The sequence below is a fragment of the Heterocephalus glaber genome, unplaced genomic scaffold (genome assembly GCF_053883595.1).
Source record: "Heterocephalus glaber isolate CG9 unplaced genomic scaffold, H.glaber_assembly_v1.0 deba00001662, whole genome shotgun sequence".
Lineage (NCBI taxonomy): Eukaryota > Metazoa > Chordata > Mammalia > Rodentia > Bathyergidae > Heterocephalus > Heterocephalus glaber.
In genome coordinates this window covers 15015606-15041042 of record NW_028258403.1, presented here as the reverse complement: position 1 = coordinate 15041042, position 25437 = coordinate 15015606, and the positions used below count along the sequence as shown (strand labels likewise).

Below are 25437 nucleotides of genomic sequence, written 5' to 3'. Positions count from 1 at the left end.
AGGAAGTCGTATTGTGACATAATTGTATTGTGATAGAGTGGTAATAAGAGATGGGCAATGCATATCACACAGAAACCGGAGTTGTTAAAAAATGTGTGTTTGTGGTCTGGGGACGTAGCTCAGTAGTAGGGGACTTGCCTAGCATGTGTAAAGCCCAGGTTGGAGTCTTAGAGCTGGGAAGAAAAAAAAAGGGCATCTGCAATCCTGGCTAAGTTTAATTAATGATTAAATTAATTAATGTTCATTAATGATTCTAATGTTACAGATGGTGCTGTATCTCCATCTACTACATTAAATATAAATGTAAATTTACAACAAATGCCTGTTCATTTATGTATTACATATAATCTAATAGACACATCTGTATCTCATCTGTTAAGTTTACGTAGCTCTAAATAAGTATTTTCTTTCTTTCTTTCTTTCTTTCTTTCTTTTTTCTTTTTGCAGTGCTAGGTATGGAACCTACAGTCTTGTGGTATAAGGCAAGCACTCCACCACTGACCTATATCCCAAGCCCTTATTTCTCTTACTTTTTTTTCATGATAAATTGCTTTTTTATTTTTAAATGCATTACTTTCTGTTTATTGTCTTTATTAAGTCTTTTTCTTAAGCTCTACTTTATCTGATATCAATATAGCCAATACAACATTTCAAAGTATGGTATTTATGATATAGTTTTTTCTCTTTGGGGGCTTTTCTTTCTACATTTCTATTTCTATTTTTTCTATTTCCCTTTGTACTCAAGGTTCATCTCTTTTAAAAAGAATTAGACTTGACACTGCTTTTTTATCCAGTCTGATAATCTCCCTAACTGAATGCTACATCTTTTAAATTCAGTAAATTACCTATATGGTTAGTTTTCAGTTTACCATTTTGTTATGTGTTGTTTCTTTGTCATATTTGTTCTTTTTCTCCTTTTCCTCCATTTCTCCCTTACTCTGAACTGCTATTACATCACTTTGGGTATAAGAACATTATCTTTTCGATTTTTGTGTTATTGATGTCATCAATTTTCTTTCCATGTGTATTTTAATAAAAACGTCTCTGTTATTATTTTTACTTTAAGCTACAGATTTACAAATATATATATATTTTTTGTACCGGGGATCGAACTTGGGACCTTGCCCTTGCAAGCAGGCAGTGGAACCATCAGGCTAAATCCCCGGCCCTGACAAATATATTCTGTAATAGGGAAGTTAGTAGTAGTCTCTTGAGGCCCAGGAAAGTTGTCCTCCCTACAAGCTGCCTTCCACTCCAGGACAACACTTATTTATTTAAAAACTCACTTATTTATTACAAAGTGCCAACACTGCAATTAAACCTGAATACTGAGGTGTTAGTTTAGAGAAAATCAACTCTTATGTGATCCTCAGCTGCCAGGGTGACTTGGCTCATGGGGCAAAGGAGAGGGTTCAGGGACCATAGGTTTGCCACACCTGGTCTAGAGGATCTTGCACAACTCATGTTGCTGCAGGGAGTGGCGTGGCCTGCTTGCTAATGTGGGATGAGAATATTCAAGCCACGTTTCACCTCAACAGAAAATTTAAATATATATCCATATACATATGGCCTATCATTCTCTAGCTATGTTCACTCACAGTCCCCTCTGCCATAAGACTTCCACTGGAGCCTAGAGACCTCACTACAGAGCATCAGGAACGCATTCTGTGTCTCAGGCCAAACTTGCTCAAGGTTTGAGAAGTAGCTTGCGCCTTTTACAAAAGCCTTAACGCCTGTTTAGGATCAGTATCTGAGATTGCTACTGAGCCATTTCTTGCAAAGATGTATCTCCCTCACCCTACTCCCTTACCCTGCAGTATTGCTCGCACTGTCTTGAACAGTTAGCTCATCTGGCACTGTCCTTCCCTCATGAAGATGCCAGTTGAACATAAGTGCCAGCTCTGCTTCTGGGTGGGGGCTCAGTCCACTTCTCAAAGCTTCTCCTACTGACATGTGTTCTAAGCCATATTCACTTGCCAGGTTTCTGGCAACTGTTGTTTTCCCAAATCTTGCAGGCCCCACAGTTGTAACCCTCACAGGCACAGTAGATTTAGCATGGTGTTGGTGGATATATTTTATGAGATTCTTCATGAATTTTTCCTTAGTTTTCTTATTGTATCATTTGTAAATTATTCGGATCTCTTTCAATTGTTTCTCCCAGTTCACTTCTCAGGCGCACAACTGCATCAATTTCCTGCTCATCTTCCTCACTCATCTCTTCCTCATCTTTTGTAAACACAATGTCATCATCATCCTCATCAGGCTCTTCCTCGTCATCTTCTCTAACACCAACCATAAAGAAAGACAAATTTCACTTAGGAGGCTGAGGCAGGAAGATTACTGTGAAATCGAGGTTAGCCTGGTCTTCATAGCCAATTCAAGGCAAGCCTGAACTATAGTGAGATCCTGATGAGGAGAGAGATGAAGCAGCGCTCTGTGGTGACCCCTCTAGAAGGCTCTCTGCTGGACATAAAGCATGGCTGACTGCTGGGCTTTTATTTCTCCTATTTTTAAAAAGGACTAGAGGAGTTAAATGGAGTTGTCCAATATTATATGACAGACATATGGTGATGACTCATCTCCTGATCCTTATTGCTAATTTATGAAATAATAGAATCAGAAGAGATCTTGAAAGTCATCTATCATTCAGTATAATAATTTTCTACCTTTAAAAATTTTTTATTAGGGCATGTTTGCAATACATAATTAATGCATTCATTGTGAAGAGTTAGTATTAAATTAAAAAAAAGAAGACCCCACCTGATTGAATACTTCCACTGCCACAGAAATTCTCCACTGGATAAAGCAGCCCATTCTATGGTTGGCAGTTCTGATATTTTTCTTTTAGACTGAGCCACCTCTGCCTCCATGTCCCTTCCACCTGCTGCCAATTGTTCTGACTTCTAAAGCCACAAAGAATGAAATTAGAGTACGTTTAGGTGCTCAATAAATGTTTGCAGAAAGACTGACATTATTAACTGGCTTATTTAAAGTAAGTACTCCTTTTGTAATTTAAAGTAAAAAAGGAAAGAAATACCCCCTACCCCCTCTGTCTGTTTTTCTTTATTTTGAGACAGGGGCTCAATTTGTAGTTCAGGCTGGCCTTGAACTGACTGTTTAGCCAAGGCTGGCCTTGAATAACACACACACACACACACACACACACACACACACACACAGTGCTCTCCTCCCAACCTTCACAAAAATCTCAACTTTTGCTTTCTCTCCCCCTTTCACTCATTTTTATATGTTGACTGATTTATAAACATTTAAAGGAGAAAATTTATTTTTAATCAAATTTATTTTATATTCTCACTCTGTCACTGCATTTATTATTCTTTGCATGTAAGGTTTTTAATGACTGCATAGTATTCTGTGTTATAGACACATCATAATATATTTAAATATTTCCCTTTTTAAAATATTTCCCTTTTTGATAGAGATTTAGGTGCTTTCAAATTTATAAAGAGGGTAACTCTTTTAGGCTTCTTGTTTCTAAATAAATGCCACTTGTTACCTTAAATCTTCTTAATGTGACCTTCTCGCTCTGACTTGTTTCACTGTTGGAAATACTCTAATTTGCCAAACTTATATGAAGTTTCCAGAACTGAGAATCTGATCAGACAGAGAGGATAATGGAAAATGGAATTCTGGGGACCATTGCTCCTTTTATATTTTTAACATTACACTTTTTTTTCTCAGTACCAGGGATCGAACCCAGGACCTTGCACTTGCCTGTCAGGTGCGGCACCACTGAGCTACATCCCTGGCCCTAGCATTACACTTTTATCCATGCACACCAAAATGCCAAGCTTCCCCAGCCCATTGTGGTCTTTTCTGGAGGTTATAGGCACCACAAATCTGTCTGGCCTCAAGTGGCTTAACTTATTTTTAATTCCAAATGTTGACTATCCTTGTGGCCTCTCCATTTGAATTCTGAGGCCTCTCTGTGTCTTCTCTATTGTGGACGATTTGTCCCCAGCTAGTGGTCAGTTCGTCGCTTGACCTGGCAGATCCTTGCATCACCTTAATACTCTGGATGGAAGTCAAAGGGATTCTATGCAAACAGCTTTTCTTTCCTAAAAAGACTTTACTTCCCATGGACAAAAGTAAGGAAGCCAAATGATACTGGAGGTTTCATAACTCATTTGTCTTCCTCCATTTTTGCAACTCAGGAGCTAATATTGGAGATGAAATAGTGAACTTTGTTGACTTCAGTGTTTCTGCTGCTGAATGTGTAAATTCATCCTTTCTCAGATAGACATGACTAGCTAAGCAGCTTTCAGAATAGAAGTGGGGACATGAATAATTCTGCCTGGAAATAAGGTCAACCTAGTTATCATAAGATCTGCACTGTGAGCAAGGAGCAAGGAGCTACATAAACCTTGTACCTCAAACAACTCTGAAGATCTGTCTTCCTCCCTTCCTCCTAATGCCTACACACCCAAGAAATGAAATACAGTGCTAGAGGTTTAAAAATCTGGGTTTTGTGGAAAGATCATAACATATTAAGTAAAAAATAGTTCCTATGTGAAACCATTCTTGCAAAAGCTAGGATTTATGTAAATGCATAAAATTAGGATATATATATATATATATATATATATATATGTACACACACACACATATATATACAAGAATGGTGTGAACTTTTTTTTATTGATGACTGATTGGATAAATATATTAAGTTTTTTGCTTTATTGATATTTTATTATTTTTACAATGAACATATATTGTAATATGGAAAAATAATTAGTAGGTTGTGTTTCTGATGGTTTTATTGAATTAAAAGGTACAGATTTTTTTAACCTTAAGATTAATTATCAGGATGAAAAGTAAATTTGGGTGGGAAATCCAACAAAATTACTTGGAAGTTTGTTTGACCTCCTAAAGCTTGAATAAATTTACTATCACATTCAGTCAGCATATTGATGGCCCATTATGACACAGCATAAACTATATTCCTTAGGACTCTTACAGTTGTATCAGAAACCGTTCAAATTATCTTAAGTTAAGAAGCAGCATTTCCTAGAAGCAAACCAAGAGGGATGACGGTTGGTTACTCTCGGGTGGCAACATTGGTTGTTTACACTTCAAAGTACTTTTGTTCCTGTTCCTCTGAGACCTCCGTATGCCCCCTCAATGCCTTAACCAGCTCAGCTCATCCCCTAGGGATTTCTGAGAACTTTATGCTTCATAACAAAAGGGCTATGCTTGGAATGGCAGTGGACTTCCAGGCACATGTACCAGCTGTTTGTCCTCCTCCGCCCCTTTAAATGTTTTGCCTAATATTACCCTTAGGGTACATAGTATCCCACGAAATCTAAGGGCACACGCTTAGCTGGGCCTCAGGAAGGGACTAGACTCAGGCTTTTGGAAGCTGCCAGGTCTCACCTCATTTCTCCTTCCTGTGCATCTGCTCTGTTTTCTCTCACCACCTTCTCTGCTTCCGAGTTCACAGGACTGAAATAGTCTTCAGCCACTCCACTCTCAGGATTTTCACTTGGGAAGTCTAGCCATTTGGAGAAAGACTGATCACCTTCCCCTATCCTTCCTTTCCTTTCAGTTCAAAAGTCTGGAGAAGAAACTGAATGGCCAGTCGCAATCACATGCTCATTCCTGTCCTAAACATTTACGGCTCTATGGGGGAAGGGAATCATATTCTCCAGCTATGGCTTTTCCCATTACAACAACATGGATGGAAGAGCTGGGTAGGTATAAACACACACACACACACACACACACACACACACACACACACACACACACAGAAAAATATTCAGAAATACAAAAGACAAAATCATATCTGGAGCCATTGTTTCATAAAAATGATTAGATGTTTCCTAAGACCTGCAATTCTGATCCTAGTAGAAGAAAACATTGGGGAAATACTTCAAGATATAGGCATAGAGGGGTGGGGATTCAGCTCAGTGGCACCGTGCCTGCCTCCCAAGTGAAAAGTCCTGAGTTTGATCCCTGGTACCAGAAAAAAAAAAAAGGCATAGAAAACAGTTTCCTGAATGGGACTCCAGAAGCTCAGGAAATGAAAGCAAGAACTGACAAATGATGTTACATCAAATTAAAAAGCTTAATTCCAGCAAAGGAAATAACCAACAGAGAGCAGAGATATACTACAGAGAAGGAGAAAAGCTTTGCCAGCTATTCATCTGATAGGGCATTAATATCCAAAATCTACAAGAACTCAAAAACTTAAAAGAACAAGAAGGCAAATCAAAAACTGGGCAGATGATCTGAACATACACCTCTCAAAAGAAGCACAAATAGCCAATAAATATGTGAAAAATGACTTATAAAAAACAAAATCAATAAATTCTGCAGGGATGTGGAGCAAAAGAAACCTTTATACATTGTTGGTAGAAATGTAAATTAGTACAGCAATAGTATAGAGTTTCCTCAGAAAACTAAAAATAGAACTACCATATGATCAAGCTATTCCACTCCTGTGTATGTATCTGAAGGAAATGAAGTCAGCACATAACAGGTATCTGCTCACCCTTATTTATTGTGGCACTGGTCACATAGCAAGGATATGAAATGAGCCTAGATGTTCATCAGTGGATAAATGGATAAAGAAATTATGATATATGATATATACATATATTCCTACCATAAGGAATGAAGTCATATCATTTGTAAGAAAATAGATAGGACTGGAGGAAAAAGTAACTTTTAAACAAAGTAAGCCAGACAAAGAAAAATATTGCATGTTTTCTCTTAGACATGGAAACTTGAAAAAAAAGGCCAGAAAGTTAAAAGATTAGGGAAGGGAAAGAGGATGGGGAGAGGATGAAAGAAAGCAGAAGGGAAGGTGGACATGACCAAAGTATGATAGAGAAATGTCATAGTGAGACCCAGTAATTTTTATAATTAATATGTGTTAGTAATGATAATAATAAACATAATAACTAGGTATTTAATTAACCTAAGAATATTATTACTGCAAGAAAGTAAGTATATAATTATTCACTTAATAACTAGAGCCCTTCATATTGAAAAGTTATGTTCTCTATATCCTGTTTAAGAAGGTAGAGGAAATCTTAGTGCATTGAGATCTCTGAAGAAGTCAAGATTAATAAAAATTATACAACAATCTATTTTGATTTTGTTTTATTGAGACGAGGTCTCACTGTGCAACCCAGGCTGGCCTCAAACTCACGGAAGTTCCCCTGCCTCAGTCTCCTGAGTGCTATGATTGCCTGGCTTCTATTTTGGTTTGTAAGAACCATTGTACTGGCAACAAATTTATTTCTAATGAAACAAACATGAGGGAGGGTTGGGGATTTAGCTCAGTGGTTCTGGCTCCTGCCTTGCAAGAGCAAGGTCCCGAGTTCAATCCCCAGTACCAAAAAAACCAAAGAAACATGAGGGCAAATTGATTATTCTACTCTAGGTCATTATGAGTCCATTTTATAGCACTATTTACTTAAATCACATTTCTTTATTGATCACTTGTCTATAATTTTGATTAATTATTTTATATTTTGGTAGTTTACAATTGGAGTAAAAAGTTAGATTAATGGCTTTATTTCATAAATTACAGTTATTTAAGTCATATTTTCTCCTATTTCTGTCATGATTACAAAACAATAAAATATTGCCTCACAAAATTCAAACTATAGAGAAAATAGTTACACATCTTCCCATGCACTAGATGTAGAGAAAATAGTTACACATAATCTCATTCCCTACACAGCTGTTATAATTTTCCATATACATATATATTTTATGAAGTTTCAGTGGTAGTTATATTTAGTACAGTATTCTTCCTTTTCCATCTTGTCACTTGTTATTCTTGGTAGTAATTGTTACCTCTAAAATGTTTATAAAATTCTGAGTGAATATACTAAAATGATGGAATAATAATTTCACTAATTTTACATATTTAGATTTCTCTCTCTCTCTATTATATAATGTATATCCCTTCCCAGATTATGTAGTTCTGAATAATCCATAAAGTTCTAAGTGTCCATCATACCCATAGTCTGCCTCTGGGGAAAGTAGCTACAGATAATTATTTCTTAATCAGGTTCTATAATATGTCATACATGTAGCTACTAATAATCCAGGCAATTGTGCCTGAGCCAAACGAAGCCATATCTAACAAAAAGGACCATGAGGTGGAACTATAGGAGACTCTCCCCCCAATAACAGGGCACCATATTGGATGGCATAGAAATGATCCAATTACCTTCTCTGTCTTGGTAAGTATAAACATGAGATTACACAGAGACATCAGCATGCTAAGTACACCCTTTTGGAAAAAGAAAAAGGTTTTCAGTACACTAAAGCTGTTGGCTCACCAGAGCTGCAACCATATCATATAATGATATGCTTTGTCTCTAGTTTGGTGTAAAACATGGTGTGCTGGCCATTGTCAGAGGGCTGGGACTCACAGTTATAGTCCAGCTTCTGACATTTGTCCATGTCCATCTCACTTCCCCATAAAAGTAAACCTCCACTATGCAATATATTATTTTTTCTTTTTTCAGTGACTTCTTTGGGATGAATTATCCAAAATGAAATATTTCTGAAGATCTTCCCCTGAATCTTCTGTTCTTCTTAGTCTTTGTCTTCTCTCTGAATCATCTTACTCCTCTCATATCTACAAAGACCATCAAGTTTATGACATCATTCACTTGTAAAATTAATCATTGTTATGGTTTATATAAAGATGTCCCCTCAAAGCTACAAGCACACATAGGTGGAATGTTGGTGTGGTGATTAGATGATGGGGATGTGATACTCATCAATGGATTGACCCAAGTCAAATGTGATGTTTGGAGGTGAAGCCTGGTTAGAGGTGGTGGATCACAGGGTGCATGGCCTGCAAGGGTATATCTCCCTCCCTCTTCCTTTGATTTCTCTCTGCTTCCTGCTTTCCTGTCAATATCTGACACCCACAATTTAAAGGAGGCAGGGTTTATTCAGCTTATGGTTTGTAGAGGTTTCAGTACATAGTTAGGTGGCTTCAAGGTGGAACAGCACAGCAGAGGGGCATGGCAAAGGAGAAAGAACTCATGGTATGGTGGCCGGAAGCAGTGAGAAATCAAGGAGGAGAAAGGGAGATATGCCCTTCCAGGCCATGCTTCCCAGGACCCTCCTCCTCTGACCAGGCTTCACCTCCCAACATCACATTTAGCTCTAATCCTCAGGGACCAATGAGATGAGTAAGTATCACATTGCCATGACCCAATCACCTCCCAAAAGCCCCACCTATGAGGACATGAGGCTTTGGGGCAACATCTACATATAAACCATAGCAGTTTGCCTCTGGTCCCCCAAAAGACTCATGCACATCTGTTTATGCAAAATGCATTTAATTCATCTCTAAGAGTTGCCAAAGTCCTAACAGTTTCAGCATTTCTGAAAAGTGCAAATCCAGTGTCTCCTCTGAGATTTAAGGCAATTTTCTGCTACAGCATAACACACATGTCCTGGAGTCCGACTGCCAAGAGTCCTTGTTTCCAGCTGAAACCTCCTAAGCCTGTTCTTTTCTATTTGCTTTTTAAATCAGCATTCTAGTCCTCTGAGCTCTGACCAGAATCTCCCATCAAGCTTGGTTTAAAACATTCTAGGGCTGCTTCTTCAGCTGACATCTCCAAACTTTTCCAAAGTCCTCCAGCAACCAGTTCCAAAGGCTTCTGAACCACATGGTTAGGTAGTCATAGCAGCAACAACCTCTTCCTAGTACCAAAATATGTCTTAGTTTTTTTGTCACTGAGACACAATACCTGACACTTTTAACTTAAAAGAGGAGAGGTTCATTTTGGCTCACAGTTTGTAGAGTTTTCAGTCTATAATCAGCTGGGTCTAAGATAGGTCTTAGTTACTTTCTCATTGCTGAGAATCATTTTACTAAATGACAAAAGTGAAACATAGTATCAATTAGGTTGACGTGATGCTTCTTATCACCTAAAACTTTTATTTCCTAAGTATTGAAAAAGCTTTTTTAGACTGTTGCACATGTATAAAAAGGAAATACAGGGCCAGGGATTTAGCTTAGTGGTTCTGCTGCCTGCCTCACAAGTACAAGGTCCTGAGTTCGATCCCTGGCACCAAAAAATAAAAAATAAATAAAAAGGAAATACAAGTAAAATACATTGATTAATATATTTGCCATCATTTGACTGTTGATTGAAGGCCCCTCAAGGGTCCACTGTGATTGAAGGCTTGGTCCACAGGTAGGTGGTAGAACCTTTGGGAGGAGGGCCCTAGTGGGGTGGCACCTGGTGGGGGCACTTGCAAGGTAGTTTTCCTAGGATTCCTTAGCAAGTCTCTCAAGGGGTTGTTATAAAAACCTGCATTTGGCCCCATCCAGTCCTCTCTGCTTCTGGTTGAAGATGTACTTGCCTGTTCCTGCAGATATTCCCACCATTGCCATCTGCCATGATGGGACACAGGCAGAACTGAGCCAATGGAGGTGCTGTGCCCTTGAACCTCCAAAATTGTGAGTAAAATAAATCTTTTCTTTTCATAAGTTAGCTGCCTCAGGAATTTCACTGTAGAGCTAATACAGTGTTACTAAATATTTTTCAGTATCTAACCCTTCGCTGTTACTTTTTTATGCAAATTTATCTTTATTCTTATTTCTCCACCACAATATTGTCTCTTGCTCCATCAAGAGTATTGATAAATCAGTATTACTTAAAAGATTTTTCTATTAAGGTCTCTTCAGATTTTCATCCAAGTCATTGACACCCACTCAAAGTTTTGATGTTGGCCTTTTTTTGATTTTTCCAAAACCTGTTAACAGAAGTCTTCAGAGAACAAATCACATACTTTGCTGAAATAGTCCTTAAATGTTTTATTGACTGAAATTTCCAAAGGGTCAGATTTTTCCAGTCCATTTACTTGGACATACAAAGACAATGTAACCTCTGCTTGACAATAATGATTATATTATTATTTGTAAGACACAGTCTGATCTCAGAGATATTAATGTACAATGTTATTTAAATATGGCATGTTCCGGTAACTTCCAAATTTATAATTCCATTCTAGACTATCATATAAAATTGCCCTCCTGATTTTTACTTGGATGATGTGTTAGCTTTCTGTCACTTTGACAAAATATCTGACATACATCAACTTTAAGAGGAAAGATTTATTTTGGCTCAGTTTCAGAGGTTGGCTGGCTCCATTGCTTCTAGGATTGTAGAAAGGCAGAACCATTGTTACAGAAGGGTGTGGTGGAAAAAAGCTGCTCAACATATGGCATAAAGAAAGCAGAGAAAGGAAGAGACAGAGGAGAAGATATAGTTTTCAAGGTCAAATGTGACCATGACCCATTCCCTTCTCCAAGGCTCTACTTCCTGTTTCTATCACATCCCAATAATGCTATCAAATTATACCATCTTCTGATGATGAAATTTGAGTCCTTCTGATTCAGTCACATCCCCAAAAGCCTGGCAGCTGGAAACCAAGCTTTAGCACATAGGTTTTGAGGAACATTTCAAATCCAAACCATAAGAGATAACTCCTGTATGCTTGAAACTGAATTATATCTATAATAGTTTTCTGCTGTTGTTATAAAAAATTTTCACCAACTTAGTGGCATAAAACCACACAACATATTGTCTTATAGTTCTTGAAGTCAGAAGTTTAACCTAGGTTTCACTAGGTTAAAATAAGCATGTCAGCAGGGATGGGTTACATCTGGAAGTTCTAGTGGAGGATCCATTTTCTTGCCTTTTCCAGATAGTAGAGCCTGACTATATTCCTTGGCTTGTGGCCCCTTCCACATTCAAAGTGAGCAATAGTCCATCTTTACTATTTCCCAACAGCCTAAAACTTACTCTCTTGCCTTTCTCTTTTACTATAAGGATGTTTGTGACTACACTGGGCCCACCCAGACAGTCCAGGATGAGTGCTTCACCTCAGAATTCTTAATTTCATCACATCTGCAAAGCCCCTCTTCCACATGAGGTAATATATTCACAGGTTCTGGGGATTTGAATATAAATAGATATTTTGAGGGAAGAATTATTCTACTAACCACAGTGTCCAAAACTAAATTCATGATATTCCTCCTTGATAAAATTCACTCCTCCTTCAGTCTTCTCTATCTCAATGATTTAAGCCCCAGTTCATCAGTTATTCACACCAGAAACCTGGACATTATCCTACAATCCTCCTTCCTACTCACTTCCCATGTCCAATCAATCAACATGTTCTGCCATTTCGTCCTCCTGAAAAGCACATCAGTCTTCTTAGTGCTACTTAAATTGTCACAACTCTGGGCTGGATCCTCATCATCACCTTTTACCTGTTTTACTGCTGCAGCCTCCCAACCAGGCTCCTTGCCACCAAAAGTGATTTATCTCAAAACATACTGCAGTGAAATTTATGTGCAGGAAGTTTACATTTTTAATACTTATTCAGCATCATATGGTGCTGGGAGGAGAAACGCACTGTAAAATAGCAAAAGCATGCATTTGGATGGCACTCCAAGGAAACTTTTCCACGTTCTTACCACAGTTAATCAGCTTCACATTCATGTGGGCCAGGTACTGTCATCCTGGTAGTAAGCCTAAAAAACTTAGAGTCAGGTTTTGAAGAAAGATCTCATTAATTCCTCAAACTGGGCTTCTACCATGTTACCACCTTACATTGCTCACTCTTTCTTGAAATTCAACATATTCAAAGACAGATTTTTCTACAACTCCCCTATTTCTATCCTTGGTCCTTCTCTAGTTTACCCATCTTCAAATTTCCCCTTGACTTACTCTATCCTTATCCTTATAGATAGCCAGACACCAGGATTAGTTTTTTTCTGTCTCTGTCTCTGTCTCTGTCTCTCTCTGGTGATAGGTACTGGGGATTGAACCCAGGACCCTTATTGAGCTATATTTCCAGACCTTTTTTTTTTTTGATACTGGGGATCAAACTCTGGACCTTGTGCTTGCAAGGCAGGTGGCAGAACCACGGAGCTAAATCCTCGGCCCTCCCGACCATTTTTTAACTTTTTAAAATTTTGAGACAAGATCTTCCTAAGTGACTAAGTTACCCAGGCTAGCCTCAAACAATCTTCCTGCCTCAGTCTTCCAGAGTACTGGGATTATAGGTATGTGCTACAATTTGAACTTTTTAAAAGAGATCTCTCTTGCCTCTGTCTCCACAGACCCCACCATAGCCAAAAAGGTCTATTTTACCTCATAGGTAGTTCAACTGTCTTGTTCCTACTCATAGCAGGAAGGCCACGGTGGAAGGGACTGGTGGAGGAAAGCTGCTATGTTATGGTAGCCAGGAAGTGGGTTGGGGTGTGGTGCTGGGGAGAGAGATAGACCTTTCTACGTCACGTCCCGTGACCCACCTCTAACTGGGCCCAACTTCCTAACATCACACTCAGATGTTAAACTCATTTGTGCACGAATCCACTGATAAGTATAGCACCTCCAAGATCCAGGCATCTTCCAAAAGCCCTGCCTCTGAGTGTATAAGAGTTTTGGGGGTCATTCTTGATCTAAACTATAACATGGGGTCTATTTGACAATTCAGTTATTTATATTGACTGATAGATAGTTCACATAGCTGAAAACCACCCCCAGTTTTTGAAGAGAGATGGTATAAATAGGTAATGTAAACTAAACACAACCATTGTGACAGTTGATTCACAGACCCTTTAATGAGGACTTCTTTGTGTGTCAAGGGCTAAATGAAACTAAAATGTTGGAGAAGATGAAAGAAAATAAAAGAAGATCTGTCCTCACCAGCCCCTCAAGCTCAGAAAATTGAGTAAGTGTAGAAGGGTGGTATGCAGAACAGTCTAAGGAACACATAAAGGTAACAGGCACAAAAAGAAGGCATATGAAGGCAGTGTGAAAGTGTAATCCGTTGATGGAGAAAATGTTTGGTCAATTCATAAGCTAAGTTGTTGCTCTGAAGACAGTAGTCACAACATTTTTACAAATGACACATAATGGCACCAACCACATCAACATGAAGGCATCCAGTCCTGAAACCGAATTCCTGTGTGCAAGAGTACCCACTTAAAACACATATACCAACATAGTATCAATTTACTGGTTTTGTAGGCTTTTGTTTACCAGTACTGGGGATTGAACCCAGGACCTCGTGCATGCTAGGTAAGCCCTGTACCTCTGGGATACCTCCCCAGCCCTCTTCACTTTATTTTGGGTTGAGATTGGGTCTGCCTAAGTTGCCCAGGCTGGCCTTGAACTCTTGCTCTTTCTACCTTTGCCTTTCAAGTAGCTAAGATTACAGGTGTGAGCCACCACACCTGGTTTCGCTTGACTAGTTTTGAAACCAATTTTTAGAGTTTGGTCAGATAAGATATTTTCAGATTTTTACACTAAGAAGAGAAGTGATTTTTATCCAAACAGCAGTTCTCAAGACACTGCCCCCACCCTGGAACACACACACACACACACACACACACACACACAACATATTCAAGTCATTAGTTGTTTGAACCCTGAATGTGGAACAAGGAATACCCCAGATGATTTTTAAATTTCAGAGCGGTTACTATATGCAGTTTCAAGTGCCATAAGGAAGAATCAATCTGCCAAGCAACTATTAGTGATGGGATTGCTTCTGGTTCAAAGTACATGCTAGATTAACTCCTAAAGTAGTTAATTACTGTTCAGATCATGCTGTGGTGTTTCATGGCCTAAAGAGAAAACCACAGCCATCCCAACCTAAGAAGGTGGAAGAGAAGGAAGGTCCTGATCTCTCTTATCGTTTAGGCTGTGTCTAATGGGGCTGGCTTAAAAAAAAAAGCACCTAAAAGCATTTTTTTTTTTGTCTTAGCCAAAACAGTAGTAAGTAACAATTTTTTCTTTAAATAGATTAGTTGTTCAAATGAATCCACTCATGGTTGTTTGATCCTTATAAAGACACAACCTACATTGAAGCTGCTTGTCAAAGACTCAATATCTAATTTGTCGGTGCTGTTGTTGTTGAATTAATTACCTTTAGGTTAAATACTGCTTTGACAATGGATAAAATTTTCCAGGTAGAAAATGGCAGAATAAAGAATCCCTACATTGCTTTCACTTCAGAAGTATCTACTGAGTGATGAAGGGAAGATTGATCCAAGTGAAGAAGTTGGGAATGGGAATGGGGCACAGGGCCCCTGTATCGTTACTTCCTTCCAGCCCCAAGATAATCAGCACTTCTCAATCATGACTCTCTTAACCCCCACCAAGATTGGAGCTGGCTTCAACACAGTGCACTGGGAGGCCACTGGTAGTCAAATAGGATTACACCTGAAGATAAAACTCATTTTCACTCTGATCTAGAGGGAATATAAACTCAGAGAAAATAATCTAGAAATCTATATTTATCTTCAGCGTTTATCTGCCAAAACTAGGGGAATGAACTCAAGAGTTCATTGATGCCACTAGTGGTTGGTCTCAGGACATTTTATCAAGATATTAAAGTCAAAGGGAGCCAAGTCACTTGTCTTATTCCCTCATGTTTGTAGATCGGGAAACTGCATTTGACTTGGACACTGTGGAGCTTGCTCCTGTGGTCCTCTTTCATCTCAGGCAGGTCCTCTTCTGCTCTACTGGTCCCCGGCCAGACTCAGCAGATTTTTATCATCTTGATTGTATCAACTGTGTGTTTATGTGTTGAGTTATATAGATTATTGTGTGGGTGATTACAGCATGACAATGATTCATCATAAGCAACCTTATCAGGCAGTAAAGTTCTAACCATAACTTACTTAAGGGGTTAATTTAAGGTCAAAAATACAAGACATAGTTGACAACTGATTTTTTAACAAAGTAAATTTAGCATCTGCTTATAAGAATAAATGCAATTATACTGTAGATGGAAAGAAGTTGAACTAGATTTTATGATGAATAATATCAGGTTAGATAGACTCAAAATATAGCACAGATGAAATGATTTATATACAACAGTTTCCTAGGATTTCAGCATTGCTCACTTAAAATTCCCAATCAAGAAAGAAGAACCATTAGTGCTTTTTAAGGACTCAAAAGATAATACTTAAGATTCTAGGATCCTTACAGGAGAAAGAATACAGATACTTCTCTTCAACTTTTATCTTTCACCAAGGAAATTGTCCTAGCATTAGCATTTTACTTCTTCCCTTCTTACCAGGCTATATTGGTTGACTTTTCCTTATTCTGCTGAAAGTAAAAATAATAACACCAACCACCTGTCACATAAAAAAGAGCTGTTTGGGGCTGGAGATTTAGCCCAGTGGTTCCAGCACCTGCCTCACAAGCGCAAAGTCCCAAGTTCAATCCCTGGTCCAAAAAAAAAAAAAAAAGAGCTCTTTTACTTTAAACCGGTGGGTCTCAAGTTTGGCTGTACTCTAAAATTGTCTGCTTTAATATACCCAACTCCAGTGTATTGACTCAGAATCTCAGGCTGGGGCCCAGGCATTGCTAGTTCTTAAAACTCCCACATGTTTATTGTGTAGATAAATTTGTCAAGTACTGCCTTTATCCAAAGGATAAAATTTCACTGCTCTGGCATCATAAATCAGATGAATGTGGGGCCACGTTCAAAGGTCACCAGAACCACCCCAAACATTGTCTTTACTGTTCACTATTAACAAATATCCTCTCCTTGAGTGTAACAGTGAAAAGGAATCAGAAGAGCACTGGGCTGAGATCCTGGGTTTTGATAGATCTCAGTGGTATTCTGGAGTTGGATAGTACTGGCTGGCAAGAAGTGATGGTGTGGCTGACTTTATGTTCAGTGACATCAAGTTGCTAATTTAAAATCAGCTTTGGTGGGAGTATTTACACCATAAAATTAGCAAACAGTATAAATCGAGCTGGTTTTTCCCTAGGGAGGCAGATGTTAAACAGAATACTAGTGGCTGGATCTCTAGGTGTCACCCCTGGTCCAACCTAAGAGAAGGAAACTTAAAATCACAGTTGGCTCATTAATAAATCAGAGCTTGAGTATAAAGTCAAATAGTAAAAAGTAGGCTACTATCATTATGATCCTGGTGGTTTCACAGGTAAACAGGAGAAGATAACAAGAAATTAGTATGAATCAATACATCCCTCTTCCTTATCACTTTTGCCTATGTATCTGTCTATTATTTCCTTGTATAGAGAACGGAGAAAGAAAAGGTAGACAAGTTATTGTAGCAAAGTTACAGAGATTGTTCTAATTTAGATACTTCAAAATTTAGTGACTTACAGAAGAATTTCTTGTGGAAATTTCTAGAGATAGATAGTCCAGCAATGTTACTGGAACTTTCATCTCCACCTGCAAGGTGCTATTCCCACGCACTATCACCACATCTGCATGCCAGCCAGTGAGAAAGGGAAGAATAAGTGGGATGTGCCTGCTCCTGTTAAGGACACAACTAGGCATGACTCACATTATTTCTGTTCACACCCAGTGGCCAGAACTTCATCTTATGGCTGCATCCAACTCTAAGGGAGGCTAGGAAATGTATTCTTAACTGAGTAAGGTGCCTAGCTAAGCTTCAGAAAACATATTATTAAAGCAAGAAGGCGAGGGTGGGTATTGATGGAGAATTAAAAGACTTTGCCACAACTTGCTACTCATTTAATTGCAAGTTTGTGTGTTGTTATGGCTGGGGGTGAAAGCTTAACAGGGTAATATTCTACAACATTTTATAGACTATAATAGATTCTCAGGCTTTTCAGGTCTTCATCTCCCAGAAATTTGTGGTATTAACAGAAAACATTGTGTCTGAAAATCTCTGCATATTCTTTGGAAATAATTTTTAGAGTTCAGTTCAACTCTAGAATTCAACAATATTGAAAATATTGTGTGGACTAACATCAATTTGGTCATAGAGTTTCTAATGTAATCATTTATTTGATATATCTTTGGCCCAAATAATGCTCTCAAATGTCATTTTATTTAGACTTTAAAAATTTGGAGTGTGTGTGTATGTGTTACTGGGGATTGAACCCAGGGTCTTCACACTGAGCTATATCCCCAGCCCTACCCTCTGTTTTTCAGACAGGGTCTTGCTAAGTTGCTGGGGCTTGGCTAGAACTTTGTTTTTGGTACTGGGAATCGAACTCAGGACCTTGTGCTTATGAGGCAGGTGCCGGAACCACTGAGCTAAATCCCTGGCCCTTGGCTAGAACTTTTAATCTGCCTGCATCAGCCTCCCTGAGTGCTGGGGATTACTGGCATGCACCGCCATGACCAGCTACATGGAATGTCTTAACAATAAAATATAAAACTCTGGGTCAGGGATTTAACTCAGTGGTGCTACCGCCTGCCTTGAAAGCACAAGGTCCCGAGTTCAATCCCCGGTATCATACTGGGAAAAAAAGAAAAGAAAAGAAAAAAAAAATACACACACACACACACACACACACACACACACACACACACCCCCCATAACTGTGCTCATTGTAAATAAATAGGAAATAATGTAATTTCTAATCTTTTCCTTTCCAATCCATTTTACAAATAGTAAGCACACTAATCTTTCTTGAAAAAATCACTTTTTTCTTAATACTCCCCTGCTCAAAAAACTTGATACCTGTTGTTAGAAGTCCAAATGGTTTTTTTGCCTGGCATTTGGGGCTCCTTGTGCATGCTCTGGAGACCTAACCAAGCATGGTCTGTAGCAGAAAACAGGACTGACCAAGAACCCTGGAGACTTAGATTCTACTTCCAATTCTGCCATTATGTAGTTGGGTGACACTGGATACACCCACTCTGTAACTGAGTAGAGCTGAATCTTAAACTGAGATTCAAGATAAACCCTGGAAAAAGAGGGTTCCTTAAAGTTGCTATGGAAGCAGCTTTTCCCATTACTCCCAGTGAGTCTTGTCTCCTCAAACACACCCTTTTATCTAGTGCGATCTTCTCACCTTTAGTGTAGGCTGCACAAGGCAACTTGGCTCTAACAAAATATGGCCAAGGCAACAACAGCATGTGACTTCTGAGACTAGATTACAAAAGACTGGGCTATTTGTTCACATTCTTTCCCTGGCTGTTCTTGCCTTCTGTCTGATCATGCAACATGCTACGTTTAGAGATGCACTGTTAAGAGGCCCATATGGTAAGAAACTGAGGGCAGCCAGTCTCCATCTTGTGAGTAACCCAATGGAGAGTCCCAAGTGGCAAGAAGTGACTTGTCTCTGGTCAAAAGTTAGTGAGGACATGGTGCTGCCAATAGCCAAGTGAGGGAACTTGGAAGTAGATGCTCCTCCAGTGGGGCCTTGAGATGACTGCAGCTCTGGATGACTGGAACTTCTGGATGCTCTGAGGTGAGAGCCCCAGCTAAGATGTGCCAGATCCCTGAGCCCCCGTGAGTCATAAATGTGGATGTTTTAAGCTACTATATTTGGGGATAATTTGTTATGCATCGGTAGATAACTAAAACAGTAACTTTTAAATTCAGACATCATCTGAAAAGGAGGGAACGAAGGGAAAATATTACTTATAAGTTTAAGCTATTAGAGGAGAAGGTGACAACTGAACTGAATTTAATTTTGAAGATCACATGTACAGATAAAGTAAACTTTAAAATTAAATAAATAAACAGTACCAATAAGTGTTAGTCCAAAGATGAAGATTAATTCCCAAACTTTGACTGCAAACGAACACATTTGGTTTTCCAGAGAATAGCTGTGTTGGCACTACTTAGAAGGCTATTTTCTCAAGAATTGGGAGGTAAAAGATCTGATGAAAGTATCAGAGTGTAGCCCAAAAATGATTAGTTTGAACCAATTTTCTAATGATTGTGATATGAAAGAAGAAGAATTTCATTTTTGTGAACATCATAATGCTGCACTATTCAGTGCAGGCCACACGAGACACCAGGCCTGTTTGGTCTCCGTGCTTTCTCTATCTAACAGTATTTGACCACAGTCTCCACTGCCCTGTGGCTATTCCATGTTGTAGTGGGGCTAAGATGCTTGAAATTTTCCTGAGCTACTATTTTTGGAGCATAAGAGACAATTGCCTGTACCTGAGATTATTCTAAATGTATTTGCTCATTTCCAGTACTACCTACTCCTCGCTGTCTCTTTGACCCCGAGCTTGCTCCAGAGCAGAGGAAAATGGAAGCTCCCATATCAACATCTGACCTCCCACTGCCACCTTTCCTCCCTTTCCCACTTCAACCTCATGTCTGATCAAAAATGCCTCTATCTTATCTTGCCTCTGGACACAGATTTTTTCGCAAAACTGTTCTTCTCATGTACTTTTTTATAATTCTTAAAAACTTGCACATTTTAAAGTCGACAGCTAAAATTTGTTATTGCATGTTTAGGAATTACAAAATGTAATCTCTAGTCTATTTTATATTATATATGTGCTCTGATTATATTTTTTGTTAAAACTTCAGGACATTCTTTTTTTTTTTGGTATCAGGCAGGGGTCAAACTCGGGACCTTGAGCTTTTGAGGCAGGCAACAGAACCATTGAGCTAAATCCCCAGCCCAGGACATTCTATTTTGCCCCTTCAATATTTAGGTAATGTCTGCTCAGAACCTAGCTAGCAGTCAGTTCTCATTGTCAGCTAATCAGCTAATTCAGGGATCTTTCTCTTAGGATAAGTCTTTGTGTTTTTGTTTGTCTTTTTTTTTCTTTTTTGTACTACTGGGTATTGAGCCCAGGACCATCATGCTGAGCTACATCAGAGCCCTTTTTTATTTTTTGAGGAGGCTCTCACTAAGCCATTAAATTGCCCAGGCTAAGCTTGAATTTGTAATCAATCCTCTTGCCTCATCTTCCCAGAGTGCTGGGATTATAGGTGTGTGCCACCCTGCCCAGCAGGACAACTCTTAATTTAATATTTCAACTGCAATGAGTATTTCTACATGGGTCATCATGATAACCATATCACATCTGAATTCCAATATAGAGACACAAAGATCAAAAATAAAAAATAAATTTTAAAAAGACACGAAAATAAGCAAATGAGGCACAAAGCTGGGTATGACTTGGCAGCCTGGATGAAATAAGGTCCCCTGGCCCTCAGAAACAACCTCCATCAGAGTCAGTCATTCAGTGCCTTGGAAGGCTTTTGTCCCCTGGGACCATCCACTGCTGGGAGAATCTGGATGGTGAGGGGGACGATTTTTTTTTTGTAAAATAGGAGACCCAACCATTGGAAAAGGCAGGTGGGATGGAGAGGAGAAGGATGGGTAAATCACAGCAAATTCCAGAGGCAGAGTCATTTGAGGAGAGAATACACGTGGAAGTCAACAATCCCGCAGACTGTTTCCTTAAAATTGCAGTGACCACATACCCCTTACAAGGTCTTCACGAACTTTAGGGGCCACATGGAGACCACAGACAGTCTTCTAGTAAGGCTCTAGCCTCAGACCTCCAAGGATTGTTCTTCAAGGGTTGAAAAGGAAAGTTTTTAAATTCGGGCAAAACCTTTTTTCTCACAAAGCCTGGAATTATCTTTCTGTGAACTTGAGAAATTTAGTTTGATCTTCTGTGGTGAGTGACAGCCTTGCTCTAGTTAGGTATTCAGCCTTTCCTGGAAGGGCTGGAACCCACCCACTCGGGCTGGGGGTGGGGGGTCAGAGGACACTGGCACTTACGGGGACTGAAATGACTGTGGTTTAATATTTCCAAGTATCATCCTTCCTTTATCTTTCATGTAAAACATGGATTAAACTGACTCCTTTTTGTAGAACCAAACCAATGGAGATAAACAGAGACTGATTTTGATAGAAGGAAACAGAGACAGGAAACAATAGGGGGTTGGCTTGCTGTAGCGCAGGTGTCACCCGGAGCTCCATCTACTGACATCTAAGTGAGATTGACTATCTTCATCCCTAGGTTTTCGCCACATCAAAGCACAGAGCTGTCCCTAAGATTCTAGCAAATTCTTTTCTTGATTAATGAAGACAACCTATGCCTGCTTCTGTTTTTGGTGGTGATGCTGGAGATTGAACCCAGGGTCTCATTCACGCTAGGCAAATGTTTGACCACTAAGCTACATCCTTGGCCCTTTTCTTTTCTTTTCTTTTTGAGACAAAGTCTCACTAAATTGCCCAGGCTGGCCTTAAATTTGTAACCCTCCTGCCCAGCCTCTGGAGGATCTGGGATTACAGGTGTGTGCCATCACACCCAGCCAGGTGCCGATTTTAAATTGTGCTTTGTCTGTTTTACATATCAATCCACATACAAAACTCATCCCCAACTTTGATTTTCACAAATTAAAAAAAAAGTAGAGCAAAGGTAAGAAGAAGCTGTTAAGGTCACAGGAAAAACAAAACAAAACAAAAAAGAGTCCTATGGAGTCTTAGCAGAAAGACTTCTACCCCCCTCAGAGATGGTGGCGGGGGGCTCAGCCTCTCTCTGTCCCACTGAATGCGCTCTCCCCTCACCTTCCTCTGCAAACCTCTCTCCCACTCCTTTCGTGAAGGACACACATTATTCTCCTTTTCTCAGATACTTTGGCGTGAGGGTACACCATGTTTTGGGATTTCACCATACTTAGAGTGCTCCAAAGCATTCCATAGCTCTCCAAACTCTATTCCCTTTCTAAATGGAATTCTGCTGCCAACAGAATTATCTTGTTTACTTGACAAGCACCAAGTTCCCTGTTAATTAGGTATGAGTGACCATCTGTCAGAAGCCTCCAGAATGCATTCCAGCACTGGCAGTAAGGGATACTGGAGGGGATGAAAGTTGGACTAGGGAATCATCCCTTTTTCTTTCTGCATCAAAACGCTTTGAATCTACCCTTCAAAGAGATTTTTCAAAATGAAAATATTGTTATTGGTTCTATGAAAAAAATATAAGCACTGTTTTAAAATCAGATAATCCAAAAAGATAATATGGAAATTGAAATGGTTCCAATCAAAGAAAAGCAGCACTATTACATGCAACATTTACCGTTTTATATTTCAGACTTATACAGTATTTATTTACTTATTTTGCAACAGTGAGATTGAAACCTGCTGCTGTCTAACCTCTGTTTTTTCCACTGAATTATTTCCATATTAACAATTATGAAACTATGTCATCACTTCTAATAGTTGCACAGAGGACCTGGGATGTAGTTCAATGGCACTGGTCCTGTCTCGCAGGCACAAAGTCCTGAGTTCGATCCCTGGTACTAAAAAAAAAAAAAAAAAGTTCCACAGTATCCTGTAATCTATTTAACCAACATCTTATTATTGGACATTTAATTTGTTTCTAATTTTTAGATAATGCTGCGATATATATACTAGCACATTATCTTGTAGAGTTTTTAAAGTTTCCTTTTCTCAAAAACTTTTCAAATTAACCATTCTACTATACACTTTATATTTATGGGAATTTTTCTCCACATTCTTAAGTTCTTTAAGATGCAGTTGAACAGTCATTTTAGAAAATGGTGGTTATCAAAACAATACTATGTTATGTCTTTAGGTAAAAGCAGTTTTTAAAAATTTAAATAGAGATTGTTATGTATAGTCCAATATAAGATGCCAAGTTAGAAATTTTTTTCTCATAATTATTATTGGTATACCCTATGAGGATAATTTGTATCAATTTGTAGCTCATGCTATGACTGCAGGGCATATGGACTAATTTAAATCTTCTATAAAGAAATCCAATTTACATCAAGTTATATATCCATAAAAAAACAGCTGGACTGTGATCCAAATGACTGTAATGCAGCTGACACGAGGCTTAACAATGTAGTTTTTCTGAATCAAATTGAAGTGAGCTTCAAAAATTCTACCTGGAAAAAAATTCTTGGATGCCCCTAAAACATTCTAATGATGGGATTTCCTGCTTGGAACAGGGAATTCTTTTCATCATATTTTTGGGTTGATTTATCTAAGCTTACAGTGACATGGTGGCTATAGCTAACCGATGTACCTTTCTGAGTATCAGGTATCAGAAACCTGCTCCCACTACCTTAAGATCAAAGGAGAAATTTGCTGTTGGGTACTGAGGTATCTTGTCAATGAGATTTGGGGGAGGGAGAGTTCTGACACAGAGCAGGCACCTGTTCTGCCTGTTGGTCACCTCTGCCTCTCCTTGTGCACCTACCAGCTCTTCGGTTTCCCTGCACATTGGTTCTCCTGTCCCTCTGCTATGGGGAGTCTTGCCTTGCAACTCAATCTTAACACAGCTCTCTAAGGAAGGTTAAGGCAATAGATCTTTCGCTTTCTCTCCCAATTCTAAATTGATCAAGAAACGGGCTTTGAGTGACCCAGCCTGGTCAGACAGCTGCCCCTGACCCAAAAAGCTGGGGCTGAGAGGCAGGTACACAAAATGGCTGATGAGGTCTTTCTGTTGTGATGGAGGGAGGCAGTTAGGGGTCATTGTGAGCTGGGAAATGCCTCAAAAAACATGTCAGTGAGCTTGAAGCTTGGGAGAAAGGTGAGTCCTAGAAGTAGAGGTGAAAATCATTTGATCGTAGTCATAAATTAAAAACTTGGAAGTGAGATCATGTGGTTAATTTTTAACTGTAAGGAGTAAGAGGAGAAGGGCAAGGACATAATACTGAAGAATATAACCTGAAGACTGAGCAGAGGAAGAGGAGCCATTTATTCCAAGATGGACCTGACTTGTCAATGAAGAGAACTCCAGGAATATTCCTGGAGGAAACACCAGGAAGAACTGCCAAAGGCATGTGCTTTTCCTCTCTGGAATTTATCAAGTTCACATCTTGCTTCCACCAAGAGATTTGTTAGATCTTTGACCTAGAAAATTACCTTTCCATCCCATGTGCGCTCTAAGCTCCCCACCTTGGGGATGATGACTTGGTTTGCAATTCCTATTCTGTATTCCCTTCTAGGGATGAATTCAGGTTTAGAAGGGACCTTGAAGCTCATATAATGGTGGGGGACCCATTTTAAGAGAAAGAACACAAAATTATACATACAAAATCAGGCACACAAATATTTATTTTAAATGAGAAAATAAATGACAGGAATTACAAATTTTAAAAAGTTAACTTATACAAACATCACAAAATCTAGAAAATTGCATAATTTAAAAAGTGGGCTTTTAAAAAATACCTCAAAATAATTTTCCCCCAATTTTTGGCTTTGTAGTTGTTAATCACCTCTTCATTTAACAATGGTTTTGTACTTGGCATTGGGTAAACAAGATAATTCAATCTTTCTTCCTGCATGCTCATTTAAACTTTTAAAAATTGATAATTAAAGATTTCTTTTAGCATCACAACAATTATTGATAATGCCTTGTACATGATTAAGATTGTTGTTAAATTTGAGAAAACTATCAGCTTTTTTTCTTGCATGAGTTATAAAATTCAGAAGAGTTTTCCATGGACTGGCTTCTGGTTCCATACATTTCAACCTGCTTTTCCTTCCATCCATGGTCTCTGTAGATCATTCATATTGTGGTACAGTCTATGGCTCTGCACTTGGGGTCAGACATCTAACACAGTAGATGGCAGGGAAGGGGTGGTCAGGAGCTCAGCAAGGAGTCTAGTCTTGTTAAGGCCAGTAACTGGAGGGGGAGAGGGGGATGGTT

The 25437-nt window shown here is 38.9% G+C and overlaps 1 long non-coding RNA gene across 1 annotated transcript in view; it reads left to right on the top strand.

Annotated features, from left to right (window-relative positions):
- The first annotated feature begins 5301 nt into the window (after positions 1–5301).
- The window catches only part of LOC110346243 (uncharacterized), a 44746-nt gene continuing 24610 nt past the window's right edge, over positions 5302–25437 (top strand). The window contains exons 1-2 of the long non-coding RNA XR_015445763.1: positions 5302–5711; positions 10384–10468. This is a non-coding gene — a long non-coding RNA (uncharacterized LOC110346243). The remainder of the gene's footprint in view (positions 5712–10383; positions 10469–25437) is intronic.